This window comes from Phyllostomus hastatus, unplaced genomic scaffold, assembly GCF_019186645.2.
Source record: "Phyllostomus hastatus isolate PE091 unplaced genomic scaffold, TTU_PhHast_1.1 phas_scaffold_501, whole genome shotgun sequence".
NCBI classification, from domain to species: Eukaryota; Metazoa; Chordata; class Mammalia; order Chiroptera; family Phyllostomidae; genus Phyllostomus; species Phyllostomus hastatus.
This window is the reverse complement of record NW_025334033.1, coordinates 64,383,770-64,402,585: the sequence shown is the minus strand read 5'-3', so window position 1 is coordinate 64,402,585 and position 18,816 is coordinate 64,383,770. Positions and strand designations below refer to the sequence as shown.

Here is an 18,816-nt window from a genome sequence, read left to right as displayed (position 1 = left end):
GCTTTAGAGCTTTTCTTCTGGGTAAATCGTTCTTGAATTATCTAATTTTAAATGATGCCAGTCTCTGGACCCATCATCCTCACGGAGTGGGAGCGGTGGGAATCGGTTGCCCTCTCCATCAGCTCTGCTGGGAAGCAAGCCCAGCCCTCCCAGCCTGTCCCAGAAAACCGGTTCACTCCGGGATACAAGAGAAGAAACGAACGGTTGATTTTAAAGTTATATTTTATTAATTATGCTATTAATTATGCTATTACAGTTGTCCTGATTTTTACCCCCTGGTCCCCCTCCACCCTGCACCCCCTATTCCCACAGGCAGTCCCCCCAATTGTTCATGTCCACAGGTCAGGTGTGGAAGGAAACAAAACAGTTTTTTAAGTTCCCCTTCCTGCTAGGTTGTGCTTACTGGCCTTCTCTCATTTAACCCCCACAGCTCCACCAGGTTCTGTTATTTAGCCATCCACTCCCACAGCTGGTCTTTTATCAGTGTCTTTTACTTCCTTCGACAGATGAGGAAACGGAGCCTCGGAGAGGTTAAGTAATTTGCCCAAGACCCCTCAGCTGGCCGTCTGTAGAGCTGGGATTTGAACCTGGGTCAGCTTGACACCAAAAGCTGCTCAGTTCCCGTGCACCAGGGTGCCCTGAAGCTATGCTCCTGCTGTCACTGCTGCCATCAGAAGTTCAGCAGGAGTAAGCAGATGTCTGTCAGTGACAAGGGTGGAGGGAAGGTATTTCTCAATGAGGTGTCGTTGCTCTTTCATAAACTGCTTCCATTTTTGGACTGGGTGAGTTTGAAGACTGTTTAGGTGGATGCAGTCACACCTTCTGTCCAGACATAATGTCACCACCCGTGGTTCGCGCAGCTGAGGCATGCCCGTCAGTGAACGCCTCCACCGGTGATTCACTCGTGAGATTGCATTTTAGCTGAGTCCACAGCCTTTTCATTTCATGGAGTCAAGGAGAGGCTGATGCAGCCGGCACAGCAAGGGCAGGTGCCTCCCAGTTGTCTGGGAGATGATAATGCCATTTCTTCACCCGATCTCCAAACACAGACGAGGAGCCAAAAGCATGAGATGCTGGATAATTTACCCGTTGCCACCTAACAGGCCAGCACCTGCCTTGTAAAACAGTGTCATCCTGCAAGTAGAGTGGCTGTGTTCTTGACTAAAATGAAAACAGATATGCAATTCAATTTCCCCTGTATGATTTTGGAGGACGTGCATACCATGTTTTTCTTTTCAAAATGTTTTTACATCTGTTATCGTAATTTCTCTGTGCACAACCTCCCTGTCTTGAACAAACGTTTATTATAGCACTTACACCCTGTGGTTAATGTTTAGTGTGTGTGTCTGCCTCTCCCGCTGGTTTATGACTTTCTTCGGGGAAGAGACCCTGCCACATTTTAAGCATCTATAATACCCTAGCACTTAACAAGGTATTGGCCAGGGCTTGTTTCCTTGAGAAAGATAAAAACCCACTAGATGCTATTTAAGCAAAAAGGGGGCTTTGTTTCGAGGAGCCCCAGGGCAGGGGTGCAGCTACGTCTTGGAGGAACAGAAATCAAATTCTCTCACAGGTCTGCAGCTCTTGCATTTGTCCCATCAACACCTCCTGTCTGCAGAGTGTCTTCCACTGCTCCCTGGTCCTCTAGCGTAAAACCCTGGCTGTCAGCATCTTCTAATGGACGTGCAAGTTGTCCGGCCCTGTGCTGAAAGCTTTATCACGCTCTTGGTCCCCATCTGCCCGGTCTCCAGGGATCAGGACTCTGATTGGTCCAGCCTTGCTGAGGTGTTCACCTCTAGTCCAATCAACTGTGGCCAGAGAGTTGCGCTCCAACGGTAGATGGAGGTTGTTCCTATGGTAACTGCAAAGTGCTGGCTGGAAGGAAGAAGGCCCAGCTCCCTGAGAAAGGGGGGAAGGGGCGGGGCAACCAATGCAATTGGGTCTGTGTCCTTGTATATACTTGGCGCTCCATAAATGCTTACCGATCTGCCTTTCTCTAAATGCTGCAGGATGCTGGTCTTCTTGTAGTTCCCCAAACACACTCCTGTCTACTGTCTTCTCTTCCCGGGGGCTCTTCCCCACCGGCACCCCCTCAGCCCGGCTAACTGCTGCTCCTTCAGGTCTACGTTTGCATTCACCCCCTTTTTGGATGGCCTTTCCTGACCGCCTTCCATAACACCCCGCTCTGCTTCTTCAAAAGAGTCACCGCTGGGTAGTTACTTGTTTCACTCTGGCCGTCTTCTCCGAATACTGTAAGTTCTAGTGTTCCCAAGGTCTCCATAAGCCACATGGACAACTTGGGGAGTTTATCCCCCTTAGGCAAAACTTTAAGCACTGGGAGGTGTGGCAAGTGATCACTTCTCACCCTTCTTCCCCCCTCGGACTGTCCCGAGATGAACTCAGGGTGGCTTTTGTGAGGAGGGCCCTGCCAGATGGAGCTTCCTCGTGTTGATAGTGGCTCCTCCCCCTCCTCCCCCATCTCTCATTTCTGCCCTTGGGGATCACACCCCCTTGTAAAGTAGTAGCAAACAGGCCTTTGCCCCAGGCCCCCCTTTCTGGCGGACCCCAGCTAAGGGAGCAACTAGCTGGCAAACATCAACATGAAGTGTGTGGGCTTTCGTGGCATCGCAGTGTGTGAGCAGCGTCAGAAACTCCTCCCGCCTCCGACGCCGGGCTCCGCTTCCCTCCACTCCGCCTCCGTTCTCACGCAGGCTTTCCCCGGGCGGAGGCAAGGTGCCCCCAGCGGCTCCAGAACGCCCCTTTCTGGGCGGTCTCAGCCGAAGTCCAGCTGTCGTGTGTGGGTTCTTGACTTCGTGCAGGACATGTTTCACAACACAAGTCCAGGGGACCATGAGGACCCATTTACTAAAGCTGGGGGCAGTGACCCAAGGAAGGGCTCCGCACAGAAGAAGCCACGGGAGAGGCTGGGCCGGGCTGCCTGAGCTCCCTGGGAAGTCGGAGGAAAGGGGGCCTTGGGGACAGGTTCAGGGGATCCGCCCGGGACACACTGCCAGCTGCGCATTGCCTCAGAGTCCAGGAGACGCGTGCCTGTGAAGAAACAAGTGGGGTGGGGGGTGGGGAAAGAACAGAAAGGGAATGTTCTGGCTACTCCCCAGAGGGAGAGCACCTGCCCTGGGTCCTTTGTCTGGAGGCTTTTCTCTCTCTTGCTGAAGGGAATCTCAGGGGAGGTGGGGGGGCGATCTCAGGAGAAAACTCATCAGTTCCCCAGGTGCGCCCTTCCAGGGTCATGGTCTGCTCTGATTGGTCAGCGCCAGGGCAGGGGGTCATTGCAGTCACTGCAGTGAGTCCCCGCCTCATCCACCTGGTTTTGCTGCTTCTCTGGGCCTGGAACCGAAATGCAACTGAGGCCTAGAGTCATCTCCAGGGAGGAAAGGCCAGGGGAGAAGAGGGTGCCCTGGGGGTGAGGTCCTTGTTTTCCCCCCTTGTTTCCCCCTGCCGGGCGCTCAGGCCTTCCAGCCACCCCGGTCACCCTCTGCCCCCGCTGGGAATCGCTCGGCCACTGCGTTCGGCTGTTTCTCTCGGCTTCCCTATCCCACTTGCCAAGGAGTTTTCCCGGCTTCCCCCTGTCCTGCCTCAACCACACTAACCGTGTCCTCAGCCCTTCTCCCGCCCGGCCCGTCTGTACGGCCCTATGCTGCCCCCTCCCAGCCAGCTCAAGTCCTGGCCACACCGGGCTCCCGGTCCCCACTCGCGTCCCGCCCTTTCTGGTCTGCGGTTCTGCGTGTGACCCTGCTAGAAGGACCTGCTTTGTTCGCCTTTCCTCGTCTCCGCTTGGTGAACTCGTCTTCGACATGCACCTTGAACATCCACCTGTGCTCGTCATCTCTGGCTGTGAGACCAGTCACCCCCAAACGTTGTGGCTTAACTCAGCATATATTTATCACCGCCCACGTGTGTGAGGGTCAGCGCCCTGCGTGGGGCCTCGATGGCTGGCTCCCATTCGGGGTCTCCCAGGAGGCTGCCCTCGAGCGACTGGCAAGCCTGCGGTCTGGCTCACTGGAAGGCTGGACCGGGGCCGGAGGGTCCATTTCCAAGCTCACGCACATGGGTGTCGGCAGAAGCCTTCGGCTCTCTGCCCCGTGGGCCTTTTCATGGGGCCGCTCGTGATGTGGCAGCTGGCTTCCTCCCCAGTGTGTGGTTCACGAGATTGAACCCCCCCGCCCCCGCACTACCACTGCCATTAAAAAAAGAAGAAAAACAGAGAGAGAATGAGTCTACTCAAGATGGAGGCTTCAGTCTTTTACACCCTAATCTCAGAGCTTTCAGACCGTCACTTCTTTATTAGGCACACAGAGCAACCCCGGTGCACTGTGGGAGGGACGGCACGGGGGTGTGAGAGCCGGCAGGTAAGGGGCACTGGGGCCACCTGGGAGGCTGTGACATGTCCCCGAGGCGGTCCTCGGGGGATCGGTATTCTGTACACGCTCCTTGCAAGGCTTTTCCCATTTGCATTACGGTGCCTCGTCTCAATCCTGGATTACAAGCACTCTGAGGGCACTACCTGAATCTTATTCACCTTTCCCTTCATGTTTAGCCCTGCGTGGCGTCTAATACAGACACTGTACTCCATTAATGTCAGATTAAAGCTTGGGGTAGTAGGCACACAATACAATATACAGATGATGTATTATAGAATCGTATACCTGAAACCTGTATAATTTTATTAACCAGCGTCACCCCAATCAATTCAATAAAAAAGACAAAAATACTAAGTACATGATTGAATGAATAAATACTTCAATGAATTAGGGACTGATTCAGCAGGTCAGTGGATAGTTCAAAAGGCAAGACAAGATAACATGGACTATTCTATGATTAATTCCCCCGATTTTCTGCTGGCTAAGATACCTAAGGAGTTGGTTGCTCAGACCTTGCTTCCTTTTTCTCTGGCTATTTCTCCTTCCCCTTCCCCACCACCCTGCGGTCACAGCATCAGGGAACTTGGTTGCTATCTTGGTGTAACGAAATCCTATTCCCTTGTCACAGCTGATTGGACCAGGGCTAGGCACCTGACTCGAGCTGGGCCAATGGACATCTCCAAGGGAGTCAGAATTTGGAACTAAGAGAGGCCAAGCTGCAGTCTGGCTGCTTCCTTGTCAAGAGAGAGATGAGTGACCGAGGGCTGTTGGCAATAGCAATTCTTTGCCTGGGGAGCAGAGGAAGTCCATCTGCCACAACGGAAAAAAGAATTCAGAGGAATGAATGAAGAGGGAGAGGAAGGGCAGGTTGCAAAAGCATGATCCCAGAGCCCGCTGCACCTCCAGCTGGGTCCCCGTGAAGTACCTTTATGCTCTTATGACAACTGGGGTTTACGCAACTGTATACGGGAGCTGGCCCCCCCGGCTCATGAAAACCAATTATATATATTTCGTCAATGACATCACATTAGCCACTTGAAATGGGCCATGGTGGCTGTACTTACATCACAGAAACTGGCCAAAGCTCCAAACCAGGGATCCCCACCGAGAGCTGGTCATTAAAGGTCTGCAAGGCTGAAGCATCTGCTGGGCCAGCGCCCACTCGTGTTCCACAGCCCAGGACCTCCCTTGTGAGGAGCCTCCGCTGGTGTTTGCGGGAAGCTAGTTTTCTGTGTCCTCAAGGTGCCCTGGAGACCCCATGTGACAGTCCAGAACTCCGGGGGTTACAGGACATAAGTGAAGGGTGAACTAGACACCCCAACTAGACGATAACTGCAGATGGCCCCGGGGTGAAGTCCGGGCTGTCTGGCATGGCAGGCGGACCCCCCTCGCCTCTCCGGGCCCCTTTCTGCCAGCTCCTCCCCCCAACTCTCCTCCCTCCCTACCCCCACCCCCTGACCTCCTCAACCTCCAGCCCAGAGGCTCTGTCTGCCTTCCGAGCTGTCAGTCAGCACAGACTGCCAGCCTTCTCCCGAGAGGAACCACGCCCAGACACGGAAACACCGGTGTGGGATTCCCGGACCAAATAGCTTCTTTTCTCTGAAGACTTTCTGACCCCCACATCCCATGCACCCCTGCTTTCCCCCAGACATCCTCTATCTCAGTACCTTCAGCACTTTCAAATTGAGTCTTTTGAGAGAGAGAGAGAGAGAGAGAGAGAGCGAGAGAGCGACATCAATGTGCAGTTGCTGGGGGTCATGGCCTGCAACCCAGGCATGTGCCCTGACTGGGAATTGAACCTGCGATGCTTTGGTTCGCAGCCCGTGCTCAATCTACCGAGCTACGCCAGCCAGGGCCAAGTCTTTTTTTTTTTTTTTCAAGCCAACAGCACCCAGTATTCCCAGGCTACCTTCCATCCAAGTACCAGCCAGGCCCGACCCCGCTTAGCTTCCGAGATCAGACGGGATCAGACGTGTTCGGGGTGGTAGGGCCGTGGACTATTTTTGAGTCTTTTGCTCCACTGGGGGCTCCTCTGGGGAAGCACCTAGCGTGGTCCTATCCCTGAGCACATGGGTGACAGAGAACTGACAGGGTGTGTCTGACACCCAGGCTCTAACTGTGAGATCAGGGTGTAGCTGCAGACGCCGCCTGTCTAAGCACGAGGAGGAGCGTCACTGAGGATGACATCAGCACTGCTGAGGGGAGCAGATGCCACCCAAGGCTGGGCCATGACACACACAGGAAATGCAGCACAGGGATCACTGTCTATTCCCAGCACCCAGAGACGAGCGGTGGCTAGCAGGGCGGGGAAGGCGCCTCGGGCGTGGCCCCATGGACAGACATGGCACTTTGGGGTCCCAGGAGTCTAGGTTCAGAATCTAGCTCTGTCCCTGATGGCCTGTGACCGGGAGCAAGTTGCCTTGCCTCTCTGAGCTCAGTTTTCACACCTGCCGAAACCGATTTACTGAGTCACTGTTAAGGTTCAAAGAGATGAAAGAATAAAAAAGAAAGAAAGAAAGAAAGAAAGAAAGATTAACAGAGACAGTGCCAGGACAAAAGAGATGGTTGACAAAAGTTCATTTCCCCCCTTCCTGCTGGTCACACACAACAGAACTCGACTCTCTGTTCTACCAAAGCAAAACGAGCAATTTATTCCTAAAAGTGGCTGAGACAGCTTATCACCCTCCAGTTTCCGTTAGTCTCTTTCTGACACGGTAAAATAACGTGTAGCTAGGTGCATAGTTGCTCAGCTAATAACTACACTTTTCTCCCCTGCCTCCCTTGCAGATGGGCACAGCCCGGTGACTATGTTCTAGAAGGCGGGGGCGTGACCAGAGGTGATATGTACACCTTCTAGGCCATGTCCTAAGGGGAAGGCACATACTCACCACTTCCTTCTTTTCTCCTGTGCCGGCTGGGACAGTGATGTGCAGGCAGGAGGCAGAGCAGCCATCTTGGTCTATGAGGTAAAGAATGTTGATGCTGTAGAGAAATGAGATAGAGAAAGTCTGGCTCTGGCTGGTGTGGTTCAGTGGACTGAGTGCCAGCCTATGAACCAAAGGGTTCAACTCCCTGTCAGGGCACAGGCCTGAGCTGCAGGCCAGGTCCCCAGTTGGGGGCATGTGAGGGGCAACAGACTGATGTTTCTCTTTCTCCCTCCCTTCCCCTCTCTGAAAATAAATAAATAAAATCTTAAAAAAAGAGAGAGAAAGTTTGGGTCGCTAATGACTTAGCAGAGCAGAGGTACCACACCAGCCTTTTAAAAGCTCAGACTTTGAAGCGCAAGAGAATTAGACTTATATTTGTTTAGTCACTGTCAGTATTTGGGTCTTCTTGTGGCAGTCACACCTGTCCTCTGATGCTCTAGGCCACAGACTGAATGTGTGTGTCCCCCTAAAATTCCTGCGTTCACTCCTAACTCCAGCAGGTGGCAATAGGGGTGGGGCCTTTGGGAGGTGATTAGGTTTTGAGCGTTCACAAATGGGATTGGTGCTCTGACAACCGAGACCCAGGAGAGCCCCCTTCCCCCTTCCACCGTGTGAGGACCCCGTGGGGCATGGCAAGGGGGCACTGGCCCGGAACGGAATCGGCTGGCACCTTCCCCTGATGCTTCCTGACCTCCGGAGCTCCAGAAATGTGAGGATATATTTCTGTTGCTCATGAGACACCCATTCCATGGTGTTTTCGTTGTAACGCCAAACAGGCTAAGACACTTAGTAAACCACGAAGGAGCTCACAGCATCCAAAAAAGAGCCAGACGAATGTTTAGATTGTTTTGGCCTTGACAATCCAGAGCTCGTTCAGTCGCCTCTTGTGTTGCTTTGATATCCACGCATCATTTTGCTTTGTTTTTTATCTTGTTTACATTGATTTTAGAGAGAGAGAAAGAGGATGGGGGAGAGAGGGGGAAGAGAGAGAGAGAGAGAGAGACATCAATTCGGTGTCCCACTTCATGCATTCGCTGGCTGATTCGTGGATGCCCCTGACCGGGGATCAACCCTCCAACCCTGGCGTATCAGGATGACGCTCTGACTAACCGAGCTGCCCGGCCAGGGCCATCATTTTGTTTTTTGATTATTTCCTTACATTTGGCACAAATGTCCCAGGCTCCTCTGGTCATTTCCATGGCCCAGCCTTGGAATCAGCTGTTTCAAGACTGAGTTCTAGTTTGTTTAGTGGAGCAGGGTAGTTAGAAACCGAGATCTGTGTGCTGGGTGCGCTCACCGGGCTGCCACAGCGTGTAGGCTTGTGTGTGTACACGCACATGTGAGTTTGTGTGTATAGCTAAGCTCTACACGTAGTATCAACTTCTGCACCTCTATGTATCTAAAACCAGCAGTTTATACTGACATCTCTAATTCTAATTCAACACACAGGCTTTGCTCCAGGCGGTCCCCGTTAGCAGAGGAAGTTCCTCCCTCCTCTGACGGTGAGAAGCCACACTGCTGTCCTGCTGTCTCCACGCTTGTTCAGCCTCAGGTCCCTCCCCGGGGCTGGCCCTGCCACGTCCTCAGCCTGACCAAGGGAAGCGGGAGACCAGAGGCACTTCTTTTTTTTTTTTTTTTTAATATTTTATTTATTTATTTTTAGAGAGGGAAGGGAGGAAGAAAGAGAGAGAGAAACATCAATGTGCAGTGGCTGGGGGCCGTGGCCTGCAACCCAGGCATGTGCCGTGACTGGGAATCGAACCTGTGACACTTTGGTTTGCAGCCCGAGCTCAATCCACTGAGCTATGCCAGCCAGGGCCAGAGGCACATTTTCAGATGGTATCCACTCCTTTACTTTGCCCTGCTCACCACGCAGCCCCTCCTTACAATTTGGTTTTGCATTTTATCTTGCTGACAGACGCCAGACGCACTGACCTCCTAGAGAAGATATTTCCTCCTCATCGCTGGGCCGCAGGGAAGCCGGGGTGGGCTTGCCTTCTGCTTGAGGAGAGAAGGTGCTGGTTGAAGGGGCTGAACTGCAGGACGCCGTCGGAAGAGGACGCTGGAGGCACGGTCCTGGGGCTCGTTCAGCACCAGCACTGGGGGAGGGGTCCTGTCTCTGCTGCGGAGCCTGACCCAGGGTAGCTGCTCTCCAGGAGTGCTAGCTAACTCCCCTCCCGAACTCTGGTCCATCCTCAAGCACAACCGAGTTGCCGCAGCGAAAGCCCCCTCTGTGCGGGGCACTGAGCAGGAGGCCCTGCGTGTATTGTCTCTCCGTCATCTTCACGGCCGTGTGAGCCAGGCAGCGTCATGGTCCCCGTTTTACAGACAAGGAAACAGAAGCTCAGGGTAGTGACCGAGCCTGCCTGAGGTCACATGACAAGCGCCGAGGCCAGACCTTTGACCCTGGTCCACCAGCCACACTGTCCTGCTCCGAGCCCTTGACCGCCCGCGTTAGTGTTCTCTTGACCTTCGCCTGTCAGCCTGAGGCTGCCACGCGCGTCCTGGCTGGTTCTGGCTGTGTCCAGGAAATAGAGTGCTGGGCTCCCAAGAGACGTCAGTGACAAGCTTTTTAAAAGTTGCTATTACATGATATTTAACACAGAGGAAAATATGTAACATACACATGCAAGTTACAAAGTAGTGGGTTGGCCCAAAAGTCTGTTCTGTCCATTTTTTTTTTTCTGTAAAATAAAAGGTACATTTTTCATCTTCACCAATAGCTTGATTGATTTGGATATTTTCAGTATGTCGCTCTCCCCTGCTATTGGCTTCTAGTGGGCAGAGCCCAGGGGTGCTGCTAAACATCTTCCAATGCATAAGACAGCCCCACAGCAAAGAATTATTTGGGCAAAATGTCAATAGTACCAAGAAACTTCGCAAACCACTTCTAACATATTCAGTTAGTCACAGCACTTTCTCCACACACTGCACAAATCTCTTTTTGCATTTCAGTTGCATTTTTACCTTTCTTGAAGTAGTAAGGTATACTATGCCAAAAACGATGCATATCTTTTTTAAATATATTTTTTAAAGATTTTATTTATTTATTTTTAGAGAAGGAAGGGAGGGAGAAAGACAGAGAGAGAGAAACGTCAATGTGCGGTTGCTGGGGGCTGTGGCCTGCAACCCAGGCATGTGCCCTGGCTGGGAATCGAACCTGAGATGCTTTGGTTTGCAGCCCGCGCTCAATCCACTGAGCTACGCCAGCCGGGGCTCAAAAATGATGCATATCTTCTTCTATCTTTAATATTAAAATGGCTGTACAAGAATTCATCAATTTTGATAAGTTTTTTTTTAATGCATGCTGATATGACAATTGTCACAATACAATATACCAAAAGTGTTTCGAATGAAGTTAAAGACAACTCAGGGCTAGTAGAGCCATCTTATGGAAAAAAACTAAACAAACTTTTTGGCCAATGCAATATAATAAATAAAACAACATCCATACCTTCCAACTTTAAAATACACTAACACATTTTAAAAATTAGGCTTAATCTTTTATACTTGTGGAGATTTGTTGTGTTTTCAAAGTGCAAACCCTTCCCAGTCTCACCTTCTCACCAGAAACCCGAATACCCCCGAGGGTTAGCCAGCTGTCTCCCTCTGTCACCCTTCCTCTGAAGGTCGAGGCCTTGGCTGCTCTGTGCGGTTTTATTTTTTTTAATCACACTTACGTCAGCCATCCTGTGGGTTTCACCCTCAAAATGCATCTCATATCTGGTCTCCTAACTGGCCCCTCGGCTTGTCTGAGCCACCGCCACGGCGGGACTACTGCGGTAACTTCCCTGCTCCTCTCCAGGAGGAAACCACGGTGAGCTTTAACAGCGGGGGCGAGGGGGTCGGACTAGCAGATTATGTGCCTGCCCTGCGTGGTCTGAGCCCCAGGGACCATTTGTCCTTCCGCCTCCGCCCTGAATCCTCAGCTCTGACCGAGGGGCAGGGCCCCCAGGGCCCACACCGTGGGCCTCTTTCCCCGAGTCTCCCTCCGCACTCCAACGTCTGCACGCTCCGGTTCCTTCCGCCTGGAGCACGCTCCCCAGGTGCTCTGGCTCCCTCCCCCCTCCTCCCTCCGGCGGGGTCTCTGTGCGTTAGCATGTTGCCCAAGTGACCCTAGGACAACATTTTACAAGCATGAAATGAATGCACAGATAATAAAACCTACCTAAGTTCCCATTTTCACAAAACCAATAGGATGTTCTAAATTTAAGAAAGAAATACGAAGGACATGAATGGTAAGTAATTTAGTACGCATTTTCACATGTAAATGCGCCGGCAGCCGTCTGCACTTACACCTAGAGCTAGACAGTAACAAAGACGGGATGTGTCCACTCAGACTCCACTCCTGTGTGATTTCCCCAAACAGTAAACAGCTCTTGGTGGAACCCCACACCGAGCAAAGTATAATTCTCTGTGTACATAGCTCTTGAGTTCCTGAAAATGTGGTGAGTGATGAGAGATAAATCTGTGTACCAAATACCTCGTGTTTGATTAACAAACAAAGTTAGGTTTCAAGCTCACAGAATTGGAAGCGGATTTTTCACCTACATGCATGTCTTCTGGGACATTTCAGAGTCACACAAAGGGCGCCAGTCTTCAGCCCGTCATCCCTTCATCCGTCTTGTACGTGGCGGGATGTCTGGTGTCCCTGACACTGGCCAACTGGACGCTTGGTGTGCCCCCCAATTAATATGACAGCCAGAAAAAAAAAAAAAAAAAAATTAAAAAGTGTCCTCTAGGTGGCGCTACCACCCAGGGCGAGAACTTGAGCAGGGCCCTCGCTTTCGTTTCCTTCTTAGGGCCCAGCACTCCCAGACACCGTGGTATACACGTTTTTTGTTGTGTGTGGCTTGTGTTCGGGGGAATGTGAGCCGCAGGAGGGCAGGGCTTCGTTCCTTCCACGACGCATCCTCAACGTCCAGAACGCGCGGGCCGCAGTGGGCGAGCGGAGGAATGAGGGGTGCGCGGAGCGGCTTACTTTGCAGCCCTGGAACCCGACATTAAGGGGCCTGCAGAATCCTCGCGTACAGGAGGCAAGGTTGGGAGGCCGAAGCTGACTCACATCCAGCTCCCAGCTTTATACAGCTGTGATATTTTTGACCAGGGTGACCAACACGATCCATTTTGTTTTGTTTTTTTCTTCTGCTCAAATCACATTTTAAATGTCCCTTATAACAGCAGATGGTGGCATTCACTAAATGGCACGTGTGCAGCACTGGGACAAGGAGTGTTTTAGGATCTTTTGATCCTCTGGCAAACCCCTCGAGTGAAGTGCTATCATAAACCCCATTTTACAGATGTGGAAACTGAAGCTCAGGAGAGAGGCTAAGACACATTCTCAGTATCACACGCACAGCAAGTACCAGGTCGGGGTTTTGAATCCCAGGCACTCACGGTCCACGCGCAGAGCCACGGCCTATGCAGCCCTCTTGATACCCTCGGGAGCCCTGGACCCGGGTTCACGGTATCACTCGGCCACCAACTTGCAGCGTGACATCGGGCAGGCCACTTAGCCTGTGCCTCCTTATCCATGACATGAAGGATTGGAACTAGCCAAAACAAGCTATTTGACCAGAGGCCCCATAAAGATACATATTGCCGTCTACTTCAAGAGAAGAGATGCGACTCAGCCTTGAAGCAGCCAGGTGGGCCCCGGGGGGCCTGGAGTGGGCTCAGAGAGGAGGGCCCCCCACTGGAAGACCGGGGGGCCACTCTGGCCTGGAGACAGAACACCAGCAGGCAGGTGAAGGCGGGGCGGCTACTTTCTCCTCTCAAGGGCCATTGGAAGAGAGAAGAATTTTGCTGGGCTTCCACGTGCCGGAGATTCCTGGTGCTCCTGCCCCGTGGCGAGGGTCCAGGAGGGAGGTCAGAGGGGAGGGCTCCTCGGGGTGACTTCAGTCTTCAGTTAGATTCCACCCCGAGGGATGGGGAGACTGGGTGCACAAGAGACAGAACTTTCTGGAAGTCAGGGTGTGGATGCAAAATGGGCTGCCCTGGATGAGCAGGGGCCGGTCAGTAAATGTCGTCCATTGAGCTCCCAGCCGGTCCTGAGTCAGCCCTGCCCCACCAGGATGCTGGGCAGATGGTCCCTGAGGTCACTTTCAGCTTGGCCCGCTCCCACCCATGGCCCCCAACTGTCTACTCCTTTTCTTTTTGATTGATTTGAGAGAGGAAGGGAGAGAGAAAGAGAGAGAAACACTAGCTTGTTGTTTTACTTACTGATGCATTCATTGGCTGCTTCACATATGTGCCCTGACCCAGGGATACAACCTGAAACCTTGGCATACCAGGACGACGCTGTAACCAACTGACCTACCCAGCCAGGGCAACTGCTTCTTAAGGCTGCGATGCTCTTTTCTCTTCCCACTGAGAACCCCTGAAGGGCTTTCATCAGCGACGACGTGGAGGAAGCTGCTCTGACCTATTCTACCAGTGCTTCTGCGCCCAGGGCTGCCCGGATATTTCTGGCTCTCCCAAAAGAAAACAAACCTTTTCCCACTAATGTAAGCAGGCAAGATCTTCTACCCAACAAAACAAACCAACCTAGCTCCTCCAGGACAAACCCAGCTTTCCTAATACGGCATTATGGAGTACACCCTTGGCATCCAACCAACACAACAGTCCCACTCCCAGCAGGAGGGGGGGACCGATCCCAGGTGGCAGATGAAGGTCACACTCGCACTGAGGTGACTTCGCATGCTGGACGGGGGTGCGCTCTTCCTCTCGGGAGCACACCTGCACCTTTCCCCTCCTCGCTTCCTCCCCCAGGCGCCTTACCTTTGCCTTACTCTCTCCCGGGCTCCAGGGGCCCTCCTTCTGCCTCTGCAGCTTGCCTCCCCGGCCTCCGCAGCCCAGCTGGCTCGCTTCCATCACCTCCGTAACTTTGTAAATAACCTTTCTCTTATAATTTGGAAACAAAAACAAAAACCGATGTTGGACGGGGCTCTTCAGAGGTAGGGTTGCCAGAGGAAATACAGGAGGCCCAGTTCATTTGGAGTCTCCCACAGACAATGAGTACTTTTTTAAAAGTTTAAGTGTACCCCACAGCCCATTAGGGATACACTTATACTAAAAAAATTATTCATTGTTTGTTGGAGAGTCACATTGAACTGGCCCCCTGTATTTTTATTTGCTCAGTACGGCAACATTGAGGGCTGCCTATAAAGGCGGTAAAAAACAGCTGCTGGGCGGGGTGCGGCTCCCCCGTGTCCTTAAAGGCAGTGAGCACCTGTGGGCGGGGGGGGGGCGGGGGGGGAGTGGGCAGTGCTGGCCACTCAGGGCTTCAGCACGATGCCATTTGCATGTGAAAACTCAGCCCCATTTGTACTAACACCAAGAGAAACTGGAGTGGCTGCTACCGAGTAGGCATCACCATTTAAAAAGCTTCCTAGCCCTGGCTGGCGTAGCTCAGTGGATTGAGCGCCGGCTGCGAACCAAAGTGTCGCAGGTTCGATTCCCAGTCAGGGCACATGCCTGGGTTGCAGGCCATGACCCCCAGCAACCGCACATTGGTGTTTCTCTCTCTCTCTCTTTCTCCCTCCCTTCCCTCACTAAAAATAAATAAATAAAATCTTAAAAATTAAAAAAAAAAGCTTCCTATCTGGAGCGTGACATGAGTTTCAGCCTTTGGGAAGCACCTCTGACCTTTTGTCCTGGAGGGAGCTGGAGCCCGGGATTCCCCTCCGAGGGGTCCTTTGCAAGGACAAATCTGCAGGGAAGCTTTAGGCATGAAGACATTGGTTCGGCACGTCCTATAGTAGCTGCTGTCTCCCCGGATAGAGATGGAGGGAACTGTATCTGTAGTAACTGCTAGCACCCACATGCAGCGCTTTAAGCAAATCGCCGAGTCCTCACGAGAAGACTGAAAGTCGGAGAATAACTCTGTCCGGTAGCAGGGGGACTAGTTAAGTGAGTCGACGGCCTATCACCAGGCAAGACATTAGACTGTCATTAAAGCCAATGGCTGCTAAGGCTCTTACAGCAGAGAGGTACGTACGGTATGACGATGAGATGGGGAGAAGCAGGATGTAAAATTAAACTAAAATACCTATTTATAGAAAACACACTAGAAGAAAATGAATGTTGTGATTGTTAGGTAACTTTTTTTTCTTGCAAAGTTGCTTTTTTCTAAAATTTTTTAAATGAGTATATACTAATTTCATCATTTAAAAAATTGAAAAGTTACCTAGAACCTTTCCTTTCTTCCCAGGGATAAAAATAATATTTAATAAACGTCTCTTGAGTGCTAGGCACAGGCCCACAACAGAGCAGCTGGGATACGGAGTTGAGAAACACACACAGGCTTGTTGTCCTCCAGGGTCTAGAGCCACAACACTTTTATGTAGCACCAGCTAATCAGCCCTTCTAGGCTCACCTCCTCCAGGACGCCTTCCAGGATAACTTCTCTTTAGGGTCCTATACAGCTCTATACCCACTTACCTCATTTTCCCACTAGACCATGTGCTCTTTAAGGACAAAAACTGTGACTCTTTACTCTGACTCCCCAGAGTGTATAATTGGCCTCAAGAGATATTTTCTAGCCTGACTGGTATGGCTCTGCTGGTTGGGCATTTTTCCACAAAGCTAAAGGTCAACAGTTACATTCCTGACGAGGGCAAGTACCTAGGCTGCGGGTTCAGTCCCTGGTCAAGGCATGTACCAGAGGCAACTGACTGATGTTTCTCGTTGACGTTCCTCTCCCTCTCTTCCCACCCGCATGCCCCCTCTCTAAAAATAAATACGTAAAAGTTTTTAAAGAGATATTTGCTACATGAATGCTTTCTACAAACGAGTGGGGATAACTTGGTGGGGAGGTGTCCCTCACTCTCTTTAGTTTGTCATTTTGATTTTCTTTCCTTTCTTTCTTGTCTTTTCCCGGTCTGGCCAGCCTCTGGAGACTGGCAGTTGCCACACACACACAGACACACACACACACACACACAGACACACACACACACGTGAAAGGCGTTGACCTCTCAGCATGTTTGCATCCGGGGACTTGAGCTGACCCACTGGAAGTCTGAGACAAGCAACCGCTGGTTCACTGTTAAATGGCCCAATAAAGGCAACTTTATACATGCTGGAATTTAGCAGTCTGGGGGCAAACACAGGACTCCTCTAAGTGTTTAAAAAAAGAAAAGTGGAGAATTTATAAACAGCGTAACTGTTTCAAGCAGGGGTCAGCAAACCGTTTCTGGAAAGGGCCAGATGCAGACGTTGGGGGCTTTGCCTATGAGTCTGCCCCAGAGTGGGAGGGCAGCCCCAGACGAGATGGCAGCGGGTGGGTGTGGCCACGTGCCGATGAAACTTGATTTGTGGATGCCGGAATCTGAATTTCATGTAACTTTCACATGACATGAATTATGGTTCTTCGGATTTTCCCCCCAATCATTTAAAAATGGAAAAACCATTCTTAGCTCACTGGCTGCTTGAAAACCAGTGGCATGCGGGGTTTGGCCTGGCTGTAATGTGCTGACTCCCCATTTCCAGCATGGACTGGGGGTGGGGGTCCCCTGCCTGAGTGCAGCTCCAGCCTCACCAGCCACTCACTGGGACCTGGGGGGAGCACCCCAATCTCTCAGCCCTCCGGTTTCCTCAGGAAAACCAGAGGAAAACTGGAGGAAATGGCTGTGGCCCCAGCGTAGGGTGTCGGAGAATTGAATGTGATGCTGTGTGCACATGGTAGGAGCTTTACAAATGCATGCATGATCATGATTATTCAGTGGACTGAGTGTCGGCGTGCGCACCAAAAGGTCACAGGTTCAATTCCCAGTCGGGGTGTATGCCTGGGTTGCAGGCCAGGTCCCCAGCTGGGGGAGTGCGAGAGGCAACTAATGGATGGATCTCTCAGACATCAATGTTTCTCTCCCTCTCTCCTTCCCTTCCCCCCCTCTAAAAAGAAGTAAAATATTTTAAAAAAGAATATCGAATACCTGATTATAAATGATGATGATAACTTTGTGATTTATTTCTCCCCATGTATTGTTTAGTGCAATAGCTCTCAATTCCCACATGCACCCAATATCCTGGGGAAGACTGTTTCTATTTCTTGTATTTTTTTTTTTATTTTTTTAAGATTTTATTTATTTCTTTTTAGAGAGGGGAGGGAGAAAGAAAGAGAGAGAGGAACATCAATGTGCGGTTGCTGGGGGTCATGGCCTGCAACCCAGGCATGTACCCTGACTGGGAATCGAACCTGTGACACTTTGGTTTGAAGCCCTAGCTCAATCCACTGAGCTACGCCAGCCAGGGCTATTTCTTGCATTTTTTAATGGATTGTTTTTTAATTTGAGAGAGAGAGAAACATCAATTTGTTGTTCCACTTTTTATGCATTCATCGTTTGCTTCTTCTATGTGCCCTGATTGGGAAGTGGCTCTGCAGCTTTGGCATACGGAGACGACACCCTGACCAACTGAGCTACTGGCTGGGGCCTTATTTCTTGCATTTCTTTATGTTGATCTTAGAGGCAGAGGAATTTAAAAATTGTTCTCCCTTTCACTGCACATTTCCATCACTGGTGCATGCAAGGTGCCACCCTTGTTTATTTTTGGAGTCTGATTTTTCCTTTCCCCCAGGAACTCTGACCCTATTGGTCTGCACTGGGGGCACCGACAGAGGTATTTATTTTCAAAACCTCTTTGGCGATTCTAATGAGCAGCCAGGAAACCACTGAACTAGCGTCTTATTAGAGTTTCTAGGATCTTTTGGCTCAGTGTGGCCCATGGGCTAGCAGCATGGGCACTGCCTCCTAGGAATGCAGAGTCTCAGGCCCCACCCCAGGACCCTCAAGTCAGAACATAGTTTCGCAGAGTCCCAGCGACCCGTGCGCGCGTGTGAGCTGCAGAGGTGCACAGCTCTGGCGCTGGCAGGAGTGCCGGAAGTGACGCTGGAGACCCACCGCTGTTGATGGAATCTTGTTTTAGACCCAAGGAGGTGGGGGTGGGGGTTGATAAAGAATCAACTGCTGAGACCCTGACTGCTGTGGCTCGGTTGGTTAGGCGTCATTCCACAGAGCCAAAGGTCGCCGGTTCGATTCCCAGTCAGGGCACACGCCTGGGTTGTGGGTTCACTTCCCAGGCAGGGCGGTGTTTCTCACATCAATGTTTCTCGCCCTCTTTTTCTCCCTCCATTCCCCTTTCTCTAAAAATAAACAGAATCTTTTAAAAAATCAACTGCTGAGGCACATGTACTGTGAGTTTGCTCTTCCCTTTCCTTTTAAATCTGGAGTTCTCGTAAAGCGAGGTCGCTCTGCAGCTCTCCGTCTGGCGCAGCCCGGAGGGCTGGGCTGTGCCAGGAAAAGCAATTTAGGAGCTAAGAGGCCACCCGGGCCTCTTTCCCCATGACCCCCGAGGGTGGACGTCACTGGGCCTCCGGGGGCTGCCAGGGGCAGGCTGTGGATGGCATTTCTTAATATAGTTAGTCAACAGCTTTGTTTTCCAAGTGCCACAGAGGACTGAAGGAATGTCACCGCATGTTTGGAATGGAGGGCACTGGTGGCTTTGAGGAG

General features: G+C 51.5%; 1 long non-coding RNA gene and 1 pseudogene across 1 annotated transcript; both read right to left on the bottom strand.

The window, feature by feature from the left end:
* Positions 1-312: 312 nt before the first annotated feature.
* Positions 313-14,462, bottom strand: LOC123808524. The gene is made up of 3 exons (XR_006783796.1): positions 14,087-14,462; positions 7,268-7,361; positions 313-3,048 (listed from the first exon to the last, which is right to left on the bottom strand). It is a non-coding gene; the product is annotated as an uncharacterized LOC123808524 (long non-coding RNA).
* LOC123808975 lies at positions 6,259-6,377 on the bottom strand (annotated as a pseudogene).
* Positions 14,463-18,816: the final 4,354 nt, after the last annotated feature.